This window comes from Drosophila elegans, unplaced genomic scaffold (assembly GCF_018152505.1).
Source record: "Drosophila elegans isolate 14027-0461.03 unplaced genomic scaffold, ASM1815250v1 contig_476, whole genome shotgun sequence".
NCBI lineage: Eukaryota > Metazoa > Arthropoda > Insecta > Diptera > Drosophilidae > Drosophila > Drosophila elegans.
In genome coordinates, this window is record NW_024545863.1 from 439,155 (window position 1) to 458,501 (window position 19,347).

Below are 19,347 nucleotides of genomic sequence, written 5' to 3' on the forward strand. Positions count from 1 at the left end.
AAAACCGAAATGGTTAACCCGAATACCAAAGTTATGTATGTGTGTTATTTGTGTCTATTTTTGGTGCTGCTTTCCTGCGGTTCGGGAAAGTCGCCTCAGTAAGAAAAACAAAAGAATATAACGACAGACAAAGAAAAACCAAAAGCTCTAAACGTATTTTAGTAGGTATAACAATATACACGAGTATGTAGGTATGTATATACCAGAGTAAGAATAGAGTGGGTGCTATTTAGAAAGTGGTTATGATTTCAAAGAGGGCTTATGTTTCATATAGCAGAAAAAGCGTAACAAAACAGAAACTAACATTTAAGTGTAGCCTAAGAAAACAGACAAAGGTTAAGAGGAAAATGTTTCGTTGACTGAAAATTCATTTGGAAAACGTGCCCCATCATCGATGTGCAGTTCATAAAACCGATGATTTTTCAATAGATTCTATTACGATGATCATTTCACCGATATATCGATGTGCATAGGACTAAGAACTAGCAAGTAGTCATTAGCTTCTATCAGTTGATTCACGATTATGAGTGTTTATCCAGCATTATCTAGAGAAATATCACAGCAAATGTACTAACTGAGTTAAACACCGACAGCTAAGCCAAAAAACCAAAAAAAAAGAAAAACACTCACACAAGAAATCGAGTAGATAATTGCACTGAAAAAAAAACCGAACGGATCGATCGCGCCAGAGAATATATAGAAGGACCCATGACTAGATAAAACTATATATCCTAAACGATATCCATAGAAGAGGCTACTACACATACACACAGGCGCATGCATACGCGTGCACGCACACATACAAACACATAAGGAACCTTAATCATGTATCTGTGTTTGTGTAACGTGTAAATGTATTAAGGGCAACCTATAAGAAAGTAAAAAAAAATAGCGAAATATTTAGACAAGGACATGAAAGGAAAACGTGTAGCAAAAGCAAAATACAAAGAGTAGTCAATGTTTAGCTAAGAATCGTAAGAGTAACTGTAACTGTAACACTATACACTAAAATGTAAACCTAAACAATTATTTATGGTATTTACAAAGATGGCAAAATGGCTAGGTCACGAAAAACGAAATTGAATACAAATTGTAAACTATTTTTTACATACCAAAGAAAACCAAAACGTCAAGAATAAGTAATTCGAAATTGAGGAACGGAAAAAAACTTATAAATCAAAATTAGAAAACTTTCAATTGGGTAGTCGGTAGTCGAAGTAGAGCCAAGATGAAGCGAGTCTAATTTCTATAAGTTGTGATGAGAGCAAATCGGTGTTACGGATAAAAGAAACTGATTTATTTTTTCAACTTGGCAGAACGTGTTTTTTTAGAGCCAACGACAAACTGTGCATCGCCGAATGCATCACTTTACATATATACAAATCTATATATATACACCTATATATATATATATACATATATATACTAAATGTTATTTGAGCAGACAAGAAAACTGTGTGTCAGAGCAAGCTATGCGTAAATATAAATATATAAATAATTAAAAACCATATGGAGAAACCAATGAAAATTAAATAAAATTGTAGCTGAACATATGTTGGAAATGTTGGAAAATTATGGTAAAATTACGAAATAAATATAATGAAATGGAAGGAAAAGAAATGCAAAAAATCAGAAATACTCTACGACATATACATAATAGCATAATTATATTTAATTATGTAAACATAGTTACGGTGTAAGCAAAAGGAATATAAATAAATGATTCAATGTTGTGTATGTACATATAAATATATTTGAAAAAAAAGATATATATAAAAACACATATAACTAAAAACAAGAAATATGTGCGCATAACAAAGGCAAACTAACAAAAAGGAAATTGTATTAATATTTGCATATAAATGTAAAAAAAATGCCGAGTGCAAACAAAGCTGCAGAAGTGCAACTGTTTTTGCAAAAGGCCCAGTGTAGACATATGATAGATCATAAAATAGCGCCATCAGACCCAACCAACCAACCCAACTATACGGCTATATAATTGCATTTGTGACAGCAGCAGAAAAATCCAAATACAAAAAAAAAATGCAAACATAAAAAAATGAGCAGCATAAAAAAGAGAATTATGAAAAGTGTGCGAGCAAAATACCATAATTATGTTAAGCGCCTATCAAAAGCCTATCCAATTCAATCAAAACCGAACGAAGCCCCCGGAACAAACCTACAATTACACATACATACACCGGCCCACACCGACACCCACACCCACACAAGCACACTTGAGTGTGTGGCTGCAAACACGTTAATATATGCATAGAAAATGGCGCTGCCAGCGATTGCAGTGCAAGAGAGAAATAATCAAATAAAATGGAAAATGTTAATCAAAAAACAGAAAAACAAAATTAAAAAACAAATGATTTGACGTCTTTTTATTTTTCTGGGGGAATAGCTCTTAGGACTGAAAACAGCGTTTGGAACCGATTAAGAAGGGAATGAGAAAATATTTAATTATAGATTTTATTAACTGAGTTCGCTGGATCAACCGAAAAACATCTTTAAAAGCCTTATATTATAGCTGGTAAAATTAAAATATTTTTTAAATAATTTAAAGTTGCTAATATTTGGTAGTTATTTTATTTATATTTATATTTTATACTTATAATTGTTTACCAACTTAGAGCCAATCTTATTTCAAGCTACTACTTTTAGGAACACAAAATGTTCTATAAATAAATGTTTTTAAATATATAAACTTCCATTTCCCTTACTAATAAAGCTTATAATTTTTATTTTACGTTACCATCTTTTCATTGCCAGTTATCCAACAGAAATCGATGTATTTCCATGACCTTAAAATTATTGGTAATTTCCATTCAGTATTGCGTAAAGTTATTTCAGAGCGATAAACTGAAAATGAATTTGCAATGCTAATTGGGAATAAGAGAAAAGCTGCTCCAAAGTCATCCACCCACAATCGATCCCCCGGAACAACAATTTCGGAGCAACCATTTTATTTTTCAGCAGCCCCGACACTGCAATCGTCGCATGCCAGTCACGTAAAATCAAAATTTTCCCCCATATGTGAGTGCACAGGGAAACAGAAACACAAAAGAAAAGAGAAACACTCGCAATGCGGCTCATTGCACAACGGGAACTGTACAATTTCAATATTTTACTGCATTTTGCACTTTGACCGTGTCTCTGGGCCTCTGTTATCCTGCTGTTCTACTGTAGTGCTGTCCTGCTGCCATGTCCTGTTTAATATGCGCGCCCAAAATGGCACAGCGCCGAAATATAAATAAAACAAATAGGCTTTCCCCCCCGTCGACGAACTATAAAGTGCACATGTTACTCATACGCCCCGTTGGCCGCACAGAACGCAACGCATTCGGCTCGAAATCGGGTGCACCGTAAAAGGGGAGGGTCCAAAGTAAGGGTGAACTGTACTTCTTAACAAACACTTGACTCACTTTACAGCAGTTTTAGTGGATAATTCTTTATACTGCCGCTTCCATGCAAAATATTCCGCAATAAAAACTAAGCGCATAAAATTTCACTGCATCATGTAGTTGCTCCGGCTTTTGTTTCTTTTTTTTTATACCTATTCTTTTCCCCTGTACAGTGCATTAAGAACGCCAAAAGGCAACTGCAGAAGTGCACCTAAGCTGACAAATATAAAAACTCCGAGTTTGCATGAAGACTTGCCGGGGCTTATTACGATGCGGGAGAATCCTTGCAGCCATCCAGGACCTTAACGATGCCTGACTGGGCTTCCTTTGTCTTTGCTTCCATTCCCTAAAACGCAATTCACCTTCCACCTTTTTATGCTCTTTTAATAGCACTTGTTTAGCAAGCAAACAACGCTTGCAACTTAAAAAACTCGCTTCTGCCCCCTACACACACACACACTAGCTTCAAATTTTTATAGCAAAAGTTTGAGTGTTTGTCTGTTTTATTAACCGTGCCTGACTGCCTGACTCGACTCCTTGGCGCTGCCAAAGTCAAAAGCCCAAGTTTTGGTTCTGTCTTATTCATAACACTCATACACACACACATACACACACATGGTTAAGCTGCATTCATGCTGCGTCACCAGCACCACCACAAAAGCTCTGGCACAACATTTTTATGTGTGTGAACCATCTTCGGAGTCGGCTGCTGCATTAATTGATTGCACCCTGTCCCTCTCGGTCTGTCTTAAATAAGCACAGAACGAATATAAGACCCCATTCGATTCAGATTTTATAAGCTTTAATTTTTTGTCAGGCGTTTTTAGAAATTTAGAAATTGAAGTACCCTTGAAGTCTATAGAAATCAAATGGCTTAAACCTTTCGTTAACAAGAAATTTAATCAAAGTGACATTTAACACAGATAGCAGACACTTTATAATAAAAAAGGCATTTCTTCCATAGTACATGGTCCTTGTTACTTGCTATGTTTTTAATTGAGGAAAGTCCCTTTTTTTAATATTTAGTTTAATTATATCTTTAAGAAAAATCAACTATTTAAAGTACGCTTTTTGCAAAGAAAAAGTTTTATTAGACTTTTTAATTTTTATGTTTATTTTCACGTACGTAAAAGAGAATAAATGGGCATTTCAATTTTTTATTAACATTAAAAATATAAAATTACTGAACAGCGTTTGAAAAACAAATAAAGATTTGGTGGAGACCAAAATTTTTTAGAAGATGTTAGGCGAAAAAAGACTAAGAACACTAATAATATTTAGACCAAGATAAAATGAACCTATACTTTTTGGCCTGTGCGATGTTTACTCGCCATCAAACTGCAGCATCGCACTACCAGCGATGCAACACCATCACCAGCTCACCGCAACGACAAACAACAATCTCGTTTTCGGAAAGCAAACGCTAATGCTAAAATTTTCCCAGCACTTGCCAAAGCGGTCGGGGGCGGCAAGCAAAAGGGGGCGTGTCTGGATGCGCGACCAAAAACCGCACAAGAGCGAGGCATCCATTAATTTTCGCACAACCGCAAAATTCAAAATTGTTTATAAAGCTACGCAGGATGCGGCGAAAACGACGGCAACGGCGGCGGCATCGGTGACACGTGCGGAGATAGAGTCAAAATCCCGCCATCCTGCTACTGCGTTAACCCATTGGTGGCCTTGGACAGAAGGCGAACGCGAAGCAAATCAGGGCCAATTGATTGAAGTCAAAGCGAAAAGTGTCGGCAAAAAAAGACATTCTAAGTGTCATTGTTCAGACCACACTTTTTATCGCTTTAAAAAAAATGGTTAAAATATAAACATCTCTATTGCTGAATTGGTGTCTTAAGGTAAGTCATCCATAACAATAAGTTAAAAAAATATGAATAACTTTTCATGGGCTTTACGATTTTTATGTTGTTAACTAATAAAACATCAAAAATATTTAAAGTTGCTTAATTTCTTTTAAGCCCCTGCTAAATCATAGGTTTTGCCTCACAATCTTACGGACTATATTGTTTTAGAGCATTTTTTATTTATCTTTTTGCTACTGTTAAGCATTTGCTAAATACATAAATTTATTTACTGCTCAAGAATATAATTCAATGCTATTTTTTTTATAAGCAATAATTATTGATTGGTATTTTTACAATTATAGGATAACAATATGGTTTCAGTGCACTGTATAATTATCTTTTAATATATTTTTAAATTTTAAGCATATGCGAATTATATTACTTTTTACTAATTAATAATATTGTTTAAACGGTTTCAACGGCTTTTTTTACAGTTATAGGAAAACGATATAAAACTATATTGTTTCAGTGCCCTTTATATTTATTTCCTTTTTCTTCTTTTAAGCTATTGCTTTACTTATCAAACTCATAAATTTGTTTTACAACTCAAATCAATTACAAATTTATCAGACTATATTGTTTCAGTGCACATTCTATTTATCTTTGCAATCTCCCACCCAGAGGTTCCGCCGCTGGGCTACTAAATTATACGCAGAATGGGGAAGGGAACCTCCAATCCCATTGACCCACACTGCCAGCTTTTTGGGTTCGATGCGTGGCCCAAGTTTTTAGCGCGATATCCGTCGGAGCTTCCTCTAAAACTGCGAACAAATTACGCAGAAAACTATTATCGTTAGGAGCATATGCGGCGCCGTTGGATGAAAGGCCAAAGGCCCGAACACACACACGGCTAACACACCTAAACCTACCATCCAGCATCCACCATCTAGTAACTACCCAAAACCGAATACCCAACCCATTCGCATGGCAAATGACTATGACAACGGCGCTTGAGTACCTAAATGCAGCTCCGTCTCCAGGATTCCCCTGCTTTTTGGCACACTCTCTGCATGCTGGGCTCGCCTATTTAGCCCTGTTGACTGTGCGAAACGAAGGTGTGTGTGGTGTATGGTGTGGGGTTTAGGGTGTGTGGTGTGTGCATATGCAATAACCACCAGCGCCGCTCGTCCACCGTTGAAGCTATCACAAATGGAAGAGCTCGCTTATTGTCTGCTTTTGTGTGTGGCCCAAAAACCATGTCTTTTTCCTCCTCCTCTTGTCTCCTTTCTACGATTTCCACTGGTCGCTGGCTGCGTGGAAATTGCTTTGCCATGTTAATGTTGTTAGTTGATTTCAGTTTTGGCTTTCAAAGCCGCCGATGACCTGGGGAGTGGACAATAGGGTCACAGCTCCGGGGGAGAGATGCAAATGGTGGCCAGAGGATCGAGGCTGGAGGACACTGGGCCGAGGTCTGGATTTCAGGTGATGCCAGCAAAGAGCATTGCCAAAATTGTTAAATACACGATGCCCCTGAAGCCACAGCGGGAGAGATACTATATGACGCACAGAGAAAATAAGTTACGATATCCGATTTATGCCCTTAAGGTCGAAAACCAAATAATTCGGAAACTAAATAAATAAATAAAAAAATTTTGTAGTTGTTTCGCCTAATTAAGTCATTGGTATCTTACGAAGCATTGGGCTAAAGAAAATAACATACAAATCTAAAAAGTACTTAGGAACCCTAAGCCAGAAATTATTGCTACAAAATCTCTTAAAAGTACTTTAGAAACGTAACGAACTTGTCATTTCAAAAATATGTTAGTTCAATATTTGTAATATATTTGACAATTTTAAACTGCTTGTTCAAATTAAATGTTTTTCTAATGATTAAAAAAATATTATTTTAAGTTTCAATTACTTTGAAATGGATTAATAGTTAGTTTTTTTTTGGTACTTGTTTGTTGTTTAATGACTAGCAATTTAAAATTCATTTAAAATAAATATTTTGTATGTCACTTACAAAATTATTTATAATTCGTTTATACATTTTTTCCCTAATAAGTTATTAGATAATTAAAAAGCGCAGATTAAAAAGTTTAATTAATACAGAAATATTATTTTGTTGAGTGCATAACTCCCCAAACTCATATGCAGTCTCCCTGTGTTTATGCCTTTGAGTTATGAGCGACATTCTGTTTTAAGGGGGCGTGGCGGCAGCAGCAGCACCGCCCACTTTTAATGGTAATAAAAACTAAAGCTGCTTTTGAGCGGTCATGAATTCGCCGTCGCTGCCGCTGCAGCTGCTGGCAAATGGCGAATGGCTGCTGGCAAATGGTGAATTGCGAAATGCGGATGGCTGATGTCCATCCGGCGGTGCGACAAAATGGCCGCTGTGCGCAACGGAAGTGCACTAAACTAAACTAAGCCAAATTAATTGCCAGCTGTGGTTTAATGTGCCAAACAAAACTTTGATTGCGCCCCCAGATACGGACTACGGGCTAAGGGCTAGGGGACATCCGAGCCGGATAATTTGCATATTGAACGCAGACCGCCGGGACGAAACGTCCGCTTCTAAAAACATGAAGGATTCGACACGAAAAGCTATTAATTCCTTTCAGGAGACTTTATTAAAGAACAAGCACACCAGCCTGTTCGAAACTGCAATAAAACCCGACCGAAACTTAACCCAACCGGCAAAACATCTAAGACCGAAAAAAGACATAGAGCACTAAAGGTGCATAAAAACAGGACGAGGAGAAAAGTGAGCGCACAGTGCGGGAAAATTAATGGTTCTGACATGGAATTTTAATAAAAATGCTTGCGTCTGGATAGCGAGAGAGGTGAAAAACTGGCCAGATGCAGACTCCTAATGCTCCGGCCACCGAGAAAGCTCAACTGCTCTGCCACGGGAAGCTTATTCTACTGCTTCAACTGCTGCTACTTGCTTCTGCTGGCGCTGTCATAATGCTGCAATTGTTCATTATCCACTAATGAACAAAAAGTGTGTGAAAATCGCACAGACAAAAACCTAAATGAAGAAAATGCCGCACAGCGTTCGCTGAGAGATGAAAAAGGACCAGCGACGAATGACACACGGGCGGTGGAAATGGAGTGCATGTGGATGTGGATGTGGAGTCATCCGAAGGCAAAGAAAGGCCTGGAACACGTTGCTCTGTCAGCAGGCAAAGAGTCAAAACACAAAGAGAAATACATTTTGAGTCTCGCAATATTTTCCTTTTTTTATTATAAAAAAGATATTGTTTCATCTCCCCTTATTTAAAAAATAAATTTTTTACATTTAGCATCAGCACGTGAAGAATGTTTTGAAATCAAATAAATTTTAGCGGAACCAATTAGAAGCAATATAATAATCCAAAATTGAATAGTATGATATTTAATCTAACCAAACATTAAAGGAGTTAATTCTTTAGGCTTGACAAAGTTAGTATAAGTGGATCCTTTATCTTATTCAAGTTAATTATTTTTCATCTAAAGTTGGTTTTTTAATTTTATTATGTATATATGTATTTATCAATTTTTAAACGAAATTGTAAAGTAAAATCCGATAAATTTTATATATAAGTATATTTCCTGATGATAATTTTAATATTTAACTTTTAAAGGTATAATAATTTTCGGAGTACATAACAAAATTTTATGTGGTGTGTTCCAAATGAAAAAATTTTTATCATGACACTTTCTCAACTTAGACAAGATCAGACTTCAGTATTTTTAATTTATTGGGTACATTCAATTAAATATATATTTTTTTTCGTTTTTTGATGAAATGTATTAATAGCATAGTTAATAATTGGACTTATTTCTTTAAGTAATAGTATTCCAGCTAATTAACCAGTTTCCTCATTATATCCACAAAATACTCCCATTTTTGGCACAGTGCAGGCCAGATCCAAGCGGCAATGGCTTTAATTTGCGCTGCTTCTCGCACGTTTCCTTATTTGCCATCTGTATTGGGGCCAGGTCTCGAAGGAGTGGGTCTGAGGCCATAGTTCTAGGGATCTGGGGGCTGGGCTTTTCTGTGAGGGTCGGCAGACGTTGCTTTGAGTGCATTACGTGGAATTTTTGAAGCACTTAAGCTGCGCCATAAAATGCTGCTGCTGGTGGTGATGCCGTTTGCTTTGCAGCAACCAGCAACTCGCTTTCACATGTGACAGTTGCAGTTGCTACCTCCAAAGTCTCCAAATCCTTGGTCCTTATGGTCCTTTTTCGTCCTTTTGGTCCTTGGTGGATCGGCCCAGCGCTTTTGTCTGCGGCGTTTTTGTTCGTGCGGCATTTTCTAATGACAATTGTTTTGCAATATAAATTGCACAAGTGCGCAATATTTGCCTTTGTTTATGCGAAAACTTCAGCATTGCCTAGACTCATGCGCCTGACACCTGCCACCTGACCTGCACCCATACAAAAAAGGGGGAAGTGGTAGATGGTAGATGCTAGATGGTAGACGGTAGAAAGCCAACCATTTGTCTCGCAATGCACGTCGCCCGAAGCACAGCCCCTTGGATCTCCATCTCCTACATTTTGGCCTTTATCTCGGGCGCTTCTTGTTTCATTACGCCGACTGAAACGACTGGAAATCCCGAAAGACCGAGTAGCAGCAGTTGCATTCAATGGCTTTTGTTGGGGTCGTGATATTTGCTAAATTAAATGACGTGAGTTATGAGATACGATTTCTTGACCGGATTTTCAGTTTCAATGGGGCAGACATGTTGCAGGCCTTTACGTAACACACATGAGATAATTTCATTATTCTTACAAGAATTGATTAGAATCTTGGCTAAAAATTACCGGTCATATAACATTCAGCTTCTTAAGTTGTCAAAACAGGTTAAGAGGAGTCCCTATAAATAATTGTATTAAAAGATTAAATGTGTGTATTGAAAACACATCTACATAAATAAATATATTCTATTTTAAATAAAAAATAAATTAAATTTCAATACAAATATTAAGCACCTAAGCTTTTGTATTTTTCATTTTATAACCTCTTGCACTCGAAGCTTTATTTAAATCAAAATAAAATTCGAAACACTATGTAGAACTAACTAAAGTTTAATTTATTTTCGAAAATAAAAAAGCACAGAAGTTTAATGTCAGAAACATTTTCCAACTTGGAAGGGTCATTAAATAAAATCGCAGACAACTGACATTGAGCTTAGTTGATTTCTCGACAGGCGGGGAGTACGACATGCAGTGGGTGACGATTTTATCCCTATTTGCATATCATTTTGCAAGTTAACGGTGAGTGCACTCACCACAAACACACCTACACTCTCCCTCACACTCACACACATCTACCCACAAAAAAGGACACGGCTCAGTTAGTGGTGCGTGCATGTTTCTGCGGTGTTGGCAGTTGAATGTTGGCAGGCTGTCCGATGCGGATTTTAAAATGCGCTCCGAGCACTGCAAATATGTAACATTATGCTAATGTAAATTTATTGTTTAGCAAAAAGTGGGCGGAAACTGAAGAAGTAGGTGTGGCCACAAACCACGTTTGCTGGGCAGGTCAACGCGGTAACCGCTGCGGCACCACAACGTGGCCCTCACGACACCACCGTATCTGCACCACCCACAATTACACTGGAACAAATTACTAATATATCATTGAATACTACTGGGGAAAAACAACATTTTTTATTTACATAATATAAGAATACTTAAGTCAGTACCATTGTCTTGTAGCGAGGATACTAGTGAAATTTTAAATTTTTATAATATTAAAATGCAAATATTTTTGTAAAATTCAAAATACCAACAAAAGTTAAAAATAATAACTACGGTAAAGCAAAAGCTTATTTTAAATACAAACGCACAAAGAATAATATATATAAACATTTGTTGTCACAAAAAATACGCTAATATATATTTTACGAATGTTTCGATTTTTTTTCAGATGCACCTCGACAGTGCAGTGGCGTATAATAAATCTAATTTGCGTCGGATCTAATGACTTTGTCCAGGCACGGGCCTCGCACTCAGCCGCCAGCATCAACGTGAAAATAGTGGGCGCCTCGAATGCTGGCCCCTAACGAGGCACTCGGTGGAAACCTGGGCTATTTGGCCACCCGACTACCTGGCCAGGAGATGGAAATGGAGATGGAACCGGAGACAGGGGCAGCGATGACATTTAAGCCGTTGTTGCCTCGGCAATTTGAGCCAGCCCTATTTTTAGGCTGCCTCGCAAAGTGCCTCATAAAGTAATTAAAAGCGTTAATTAGAATTATGTGACTAAATTAATGCGTAAATCGTAAATTAAACAATGCGACCAAACGTTGTTGTTGGCTCTTTGAGGCCTGTCCTCGTGAACCATTAAGCCATCCAACTATGATGGGATTGTCTGGTCTACTAACAACCCCATCTAAAGGAAATCTCGTTCATCAAAGGCATTTCTCGCTGACTAAGCGAAAAAATATATATTTTCAATAAATTGTAGCTCATCTGACAAATGAATGCTGAAATCGAGTGCCTGACAAGGGTGTCGCCAATGCAGCCCCTTTACACATGACACGCATATTATATATAAGCATTTACATTCGAAAAAAAAATATGAAGAATGAGTCTGTGAAACATTTGTTGCTTCGTGATTTGGCTGATTTATACTCTTTGATAAGTACTTCCCCAGCTCTAGTAGAAGAAAAGCAAGCACATAGTCTGATAATCAGGAGCGCAGCAGCTTGATTGGCCCAATAAAAGGCATGAAACTGCCGATTTGAACGCCAACAAAAATGTGTGGGTATGCACTCAGTATGTTTATGCCTAGAAATGTAGGATATTTATTGAATAAATTTCTTTAAGGTATATTTAAAAATTAACCAATAGAAAAACATAAAACTTTGTAGTGTTATTATCTTTTACCATTTTTTAAAAACTTTTCAATTGGGATTTTTCCAGAGAATAACTCCGCATAAATCCAGTAAACATAAGCAAAGGAAGTCCAACAGCAATTTACATTTTCGATGCCATCGTGCTTGCTGAACTTAAATATTTTGCCAATGCCCTGGCATTTTGATTTACAACCCCCCGAAAAATGTTAAATTTTTCCACTGAAATAAATCCCCTCTTCCGTGGGCCCAGCTAAGCGATCCTAATTTGCTTTGTATTCCGGACTGGAGGCGATGCCCCCCAACTTTTGCAGACATTCCCACTGTTTGGCATTCATTCATTTCATTTCATTTGATTTCGTTCCGTTTCATTTTTGGATACGCATTTCACGAGAAATGATTTATTAAAATTCCACAACGCAGCAGTTGAGAGATGAGATCCTGTTCGGAGAGCCTCAATGACATTAATAATGGAAATGCCTTTCAGCCGTCTCCGTTGGGCGGACTCCCATAAGTATGCAACAGTTTGGCATCTGGCCTTAAAATATTTACGGTCTCTTCGGCATGCATGCTAAACTTTGCCAGCAATTGACCTCGGTCAAGCATAAACAAAAAGAGGCAAGCCAAAAAACCAGAAAGGAAAATTCATTCGCTTTGCCAATGCCAAATTATTCAAGTCAAACAAGGCCGACAACTCACCGGTTGTGATGCATAAAATATGCAGCAGCCTTTGCGAAGGCGGCTTCAAAAACCCAAGAAATTTCTATGAGTTCGATTCTTAAGTTACTCGCCACTCGAGCTAAAAGCATTTAAGTTCACATAAAATTATGTTGTTGCGGTTTGGGGGACGGGACCACCAGCCTGATTTACGTCTCCCCTGAAACCGAACTGAATCTTTAATGAGAAGCCAACTAAACTGGTCAATGCTCAGTGGTCACAGTGCACACTGTGAGAAATGTGACTTGCTTGTCCGTAGACATATTGCTTATACGACTTCAAAATCTAGATGTTATGTGCTTAAACTGGTAGAATAAAAATCAAAAATCATTTAACAATTACCCTATATGTTTTTTTTAAACAAATATTCCCACAACGTTTTAGACTTCTGAATTTCATAAAATAAATTATGTTTATTAAATTTGTTAAATAAAACACCCCTTTTCCTGATTGGATATTTTCTTATCTAACTTTATAAATCTATTATAATTTTAATAAAATATAATAACCCACATTTTTTCAAAAGTGTACCCTTGTTGTCATTGTAGTGGCTTTACTTTTGTTGTTTTCCATTTAGGAGCTAGCACACGAACCCTAAAAGTACTCAGACAGGTGGAAAGGGATATTACTGTGAAGGACTTTATTTGGTTTTGCGGCACTTGCCTTTAATTTCTTCGCCGAAGTTTGTTTGATTGTATGAATTGTTTTGTTATTCTTGGCAGCCAGTTAACCAAAAATTGTAAATTAATTGCTTGGAAACCAAAGCCGCACACACAAAAGAAAAAGTGATGTGTATGTGGGATGTAATTATTATCTTTTCATTTGCATAAAAGTGATTACGAGTTTGGCCAATTTAAAAAGTTTCGAGTCAACTAACTGCCAGATGGATAATTGCCATTATCTGATTTCGCTTTATGGCCCAGTTATCGAACGTATAAAATTTATAGCTGTACTATGTAAATTACAGCTATATTTTATTTTATTTAATTTTCCGTTTTCTATAAACCAATTCCAAAGGCCGATAACGAACAGTCGATTAAAGTCAACTTTTGTTATAAACAACAAGAAAATAATTTTATTTACATATATGGTATGCCAGCAACTAAAGGACATCAAAAATGCAGGCCACAAATTGCTCGGATAATTATATCAATAAATTTGATCAAACATTAAGCAAGTCAAGGCATTTGAGCCTTTGTTGGTTTTCAATTTTCAACTGCATAGTCATTTGACATTTACAAATGCACTTAAAATAACATTTATTAAAATTTCATTATTTTTAAATTGCAAATTTCTTTGTATTAGAACAAAGATAATTAAACGCCATTGTAACTTATTGTGTAACTAATTGTATATATGAATTGAAATTTTTTCTTTTCTTTTGTGCTTGAATATTAATTGACTTTAAATAGCAAATTATTTCATGCCTTATTGATCAACTACCTAAGCCTTTTCCAAAATCTTTCCAGATTCCATTTGTATAAAGCATAAAACAAAATTTATGAAGGATGAAAAATATCTCCAATACCAATCAAAAATTGAATCGCATTTTTGGCTTACAGGCGCAACTCGCACTCGTAAAATATAGAAATATAAGGCTGAATGATGCCAGCTGACGCTACAGTTTTTGTGTGTGAGTGTTGTACTTTATTACACTAGCAGGAAAACTCCACTAATAACACCAATGCAGCAGCACAGACAAAAACAATAAATAAATAAAAAGATGGCATGGCTTTGTCATTGCCGTTGCCACTGTCTCGGCTTTTTTTCCTTTTATTTTTTGATGCTGATGCTTGCAAAACCACAGGAGCCCCTCTAAAACACACACTCGAACACATACACACAAATACCGCACAACACACGTTGAAGTTATAAAACACACACACAAACTTAAAAAAGGGTGTACATTTCCCCGGCTTTTATTTTTTTTCAAAATATCAGTACGTGTGTGTGTGTGAGAAAACGAGTGTAATATTTTCATTTTTCGTTGCTTTGAATTCGTCGCCCCAGCGAAAATTCCCAGAAATTTGTCTTCACACGCCTGTCAAACCGTTGCACCGCTGTCATCTATTCGCTAGGCTTAACCCTAGTCCGAAACTAGCTCAGAGAAAAAAAATATGGTGCACATTTAAGACAGATTTGTTATTTAAATAAGTTAAAGTTAAAAGGACCCGAAAAAATATTTCAATAAATTATTTTCAATGACCCACAACAAAATTTCATTACTATTATTTTAACAAAAATTATTCAATAATATTAAATAAATTTCGATAAGTTTACACATGCAATACATTTTTAACAACAAATATTATATGAATAAAGTTAATAAAATACTTTAAAATGATTGTATATGGTACACATGTTAAAAAACATAACCAAATCAAAAGTAATGATTTATCTTTAATCATTTTTTTCTCTGTGCACCGATCTGGAGTCCACTTAGTTGTCATGCGCGACCATAGACCAAAAAGCTCGTGTACGTGGACACAACAAATTTTTGGTTCTGAATTTTTACAAAGTTTGCACTTTTTTCGTACTGCAGAAAGGGCTAAGGCGGGTGGTGGAGGGTTAAGGGTGCCTAAGTGGCTGGTGTGGGTCATGTTTGCTCTGCCCGCTGGACATTTTGGGCAATGGCGTCCAGTGAAGCCTTTGTTTGCCGCTACCGCTGCACGATTAAAATGTGCTCGACAAAGGAATTATTTAATACACGTTTCACCTTTTTGCCCAAGATTTTTATTTGCACTGTGTCGCATCTGGGATCCGCATATATAGTACATACTGTACATACTCGCATATCTGCTGTTTGTATCTGCGAGTTGGCCTCAAGCAAATAGCGTGTTGGTTACACATTTGTGTGCCCGTTTTTGGCTCTGCACAAATATTTGAGAGAGCAGCGGGTCGCGTTTTGCAGCAGCTGAAAATATAACGTATACGCAACATTAGCATGCATACCTGTCTATTTGTGTAGAGTGTGTCGGTGTGTGTGGTTGAGTGTGAGTGTGTGTTTGGAACGCTTAATGCTTGACAGCGTGCATGACTTTGATATAGGCAAACTTTTGGCCCATTACAATAAATGCAAATGCTAAGCAAACAGGCAGCACTTACTGCAAGAGTTGCCATCTAAACAACCAACCATCTAACCGAATCAACGGACTGGCAAGCCATAAAAATACACACAGGCGCAGACATAAAATTTATTTATTCAGCTTGCCAAGAACTCCACAGATAATAATTTCATTTACGCATTCCCACGAACCCAAGCCGAAACCAAGATGCCATAAAAATCAACAGAGTTGGCAAGAGCGATAAGTCTGCCATTATTCCATTGCCAGGTGAACAGGTGAGCAGGCGAACAAATCCCGGCTAGCAAGATGATGAGACGTGCCATTAAATTAGCTACAGCAAGTAGAAATAAAATCACATCAGGCACACACACGCATCAATTCAACTTTAACTACATACAAAGTAATGCCACAGCAATGGCTGTTCTGCACAAAGAAAATAATATGTATGTCATAAATTTACGTGTTTAGGCTTTGAATAAATTATCTCACATTAATTAACATACTCTTTTCATTTAAAACGCTTTGTAATTTGAGGAATTATAATAGCAAATATTAAATGCAATTTTTTAATGTTTTACAGTGTAGTTATAGTTTCTAATAAGTAAAGTCTTGAGATTGCATTTCTTTTGGCTAAAAGTAAAAGGCATTGGTTTTTAAAAATAGTGCATTTTGTATTTGATATTTTAATCTAATTTTGTAAACGAATTTATTTCGGTAAACATAGCCCACTCGCATATCTCCAATCATTAAAATTTATTTTAATTTTTACTAACGCAGACTGATTTAATATAACCCAAGTAATAATGTAGCCTAATCGCGAAAATAAATAAACATTTTTCACTCTGTATCCCAAACCTCCGATATTTATTTACTTTTTTATCACTGCCGCTTCAGCCATTTTCAGATTTTCCTCTTACATTTATGCATAATGCCCACCCAATTGCCTTTGGAGTGGGCTCTGTTTTATATCCATACATACACAGTATCATAATCATCTATTAGCAAGGCAAATCAGAGGACGATGGCCAACTAAAATCGCTCCACTCATGGAGCCATGCGGCAGGACACACAATTAAGTGCAGCATCATTTCCGTTACATATAAATACACTTTTCAGGTTCAATTGCGCCTGTTGGCCATGACTTGGCCGGCATGGGCATCGAAATCGGTTGTGTGGATATGGCTGTATGGCAATGGCTATATGGCTATGTGGCATCGATATCGGCATCTTCCGCACGGCAGTCAACAGTCAACGAGCGCAATTTAAACTTGTTACGTGCCTTCAGCATCGTCATGTTCGGCGTAATGAAATGTGGAGCACACACAGATATACTGTACTGACTCCCCTCCAGATATCCCGATATCTGCAGCAGTCAGACACGGCAGCATTTTTCTGCCTGATTTGAGGATGCCGTCGTCTCTGGGCATCGAAGCGTGCCCTTCTATTACTATCCCATATCCGAGGATACAGTCGAGTCATGCCTAGTCCTCATCCTCATCCTCATCCACATCCTCACATGCTTATCTCAAGCTGGAAATTATGAATCCAGCATTCATTGCCAAGAAATTGGTTTGTCTTTCACCGTCATCGGAGATGATTAGCATTGTTTTCAGTTACGACTCGAGCGGGACATTACATTTTAGATTGCTCCCCTAAGAGCTTAAAGATAAAATATTATATTTCATAAGCAGTGTTGGGAACTTATTTTTTGGATATATGTAAGGTACAAGGTATTTGCGAAATAAGTTCTTAGGTAAGGTAGCAGATACACCAATTTTCAACTATCTATAATTAATATTAAAAACTAAAGACTTTGAGGTCAATAATTTCTTCTCGAACTTGCAGTTCAATTATGATTTTTGGTCTTAGTTCTGGCAGTTAAGTCTGGTTGTACAAAAAAGTAAAAACAACGTGTGTGCGGTGAAAAAAACTTGTCCTCAAGGTGCAGTAGAATTTTAATGTTTTGGATTTAATTTAGTGGTAATTTAATTAAGTGGTATTAAGGTAGTTTGAAAACAAAAAATAAATACCTTAACACCTAACAAAGCATATTGATAAATAAAAATGTTCACAACAAATTGTACCTAGGTACACCCCAACAGTAGTTCTATGTTAATGTTTAACGTGGGCAAACAAATAAAGTGCTTTTTTCCATTTAACGATTGAAACTTTTCCCTTCCTTTGTTTAAAAATTCCGATATGAATGCCAATAAATAACCAATTGAAGGCAAAGTGTGCTGAAAAAATAGCAAACCATATAATGGAATTTTTAAACTCAATTGTGCAGTGCACTATGCAATGGGGAGTCCGCTCATGAGCCCGTTCATTCATCAGCCCAATCAATCTGTTGGCGGATGGCTGGCAGAAGCAACCAATTTCGAAATAAACTATGCAAAGACACCTTGCTGAGGCCGCGGCACTGGTTTGCCGTCCATAAGTTAGTCCAATAAATTCCATTCGCCTTCCGCCTAGGCACCCTTTTGATGATAAATTAAACCTTGCGTCTACCGCTCGAATTTATTATGCGCCAAAACGCCAAATGGCTGTCAGGAATCTCTCTCACTTGCGTTTCCACGGTGGCGAAACCTTTTAAACTTTAAGTCCGCATCAATGCATCATCGGTGAAAGCCTTGCCAAAGTAACAAACTTTGCTTTGCTCTGCTCTGCTCTGCCGCGCTTTTCTCATTCGCGATTTTTTCCCACTTTCCCTCCAAGCCGCATTGCCATAAATTGTGAAACTGGCTTTCGCCAGGGGAACTAGGATCTGGCCTTTCTTCGCCTGCAATCCTTTGCGGCTTGTTTATGCGCTTCACACGCCTGTCTTTACCTGGCAAATCCTTCGTCCTGGCCTCCTGAATCCTGAGTCCTGAGTCCTGGCCTCCCGGCATATTGGTTATTAATGTTTATGGCCGTGTGCTGTCATCGTTTGATCTGTGCCAGTTATGTGGCCAATGCAATTTACAATTTCATTTTGTGGTTATTACAATAACTCATAAAGAGGGACAGGCAGACTTAAAGTTCACAATTAAAAAAATGGGAAACATAACTAGTTGTTGGAAATTTGGCTACTTTTTTATTTGTGAGGGATACGTTTCTATCTATGTTACTCTTTAAATGTTATTTTTATTGTCTTATTTTGTTCTTTATTTTTTATTTATTAGATAAAGTTTCTAGTTATAAATTCCTTTAATCTATAATAGTTTTAGAATTTCTTTTTTCACTTCTTTTTTTTAATTTATAAGATACACTTTACACTATGTTACATTATCTCAAACAAATACAAAATCAATTTATTTAAATATTCATGGTTATAAAATAAAGTTTTTTTGTATATTTATATATATATATATTTTTTTTTTAAGGAGATAAAATTATGCCTTAAGTTATTGTTATTGCAGCTTACTAGTTTCCAATATACTTTTGCCCAGTGCAGAGGTATCACTTTTATTTGGACTCCAATGGCTTACTTTCGATTTAGGCAGATTTGATATTGCTCTATTTGCATGACGTGCTTTAT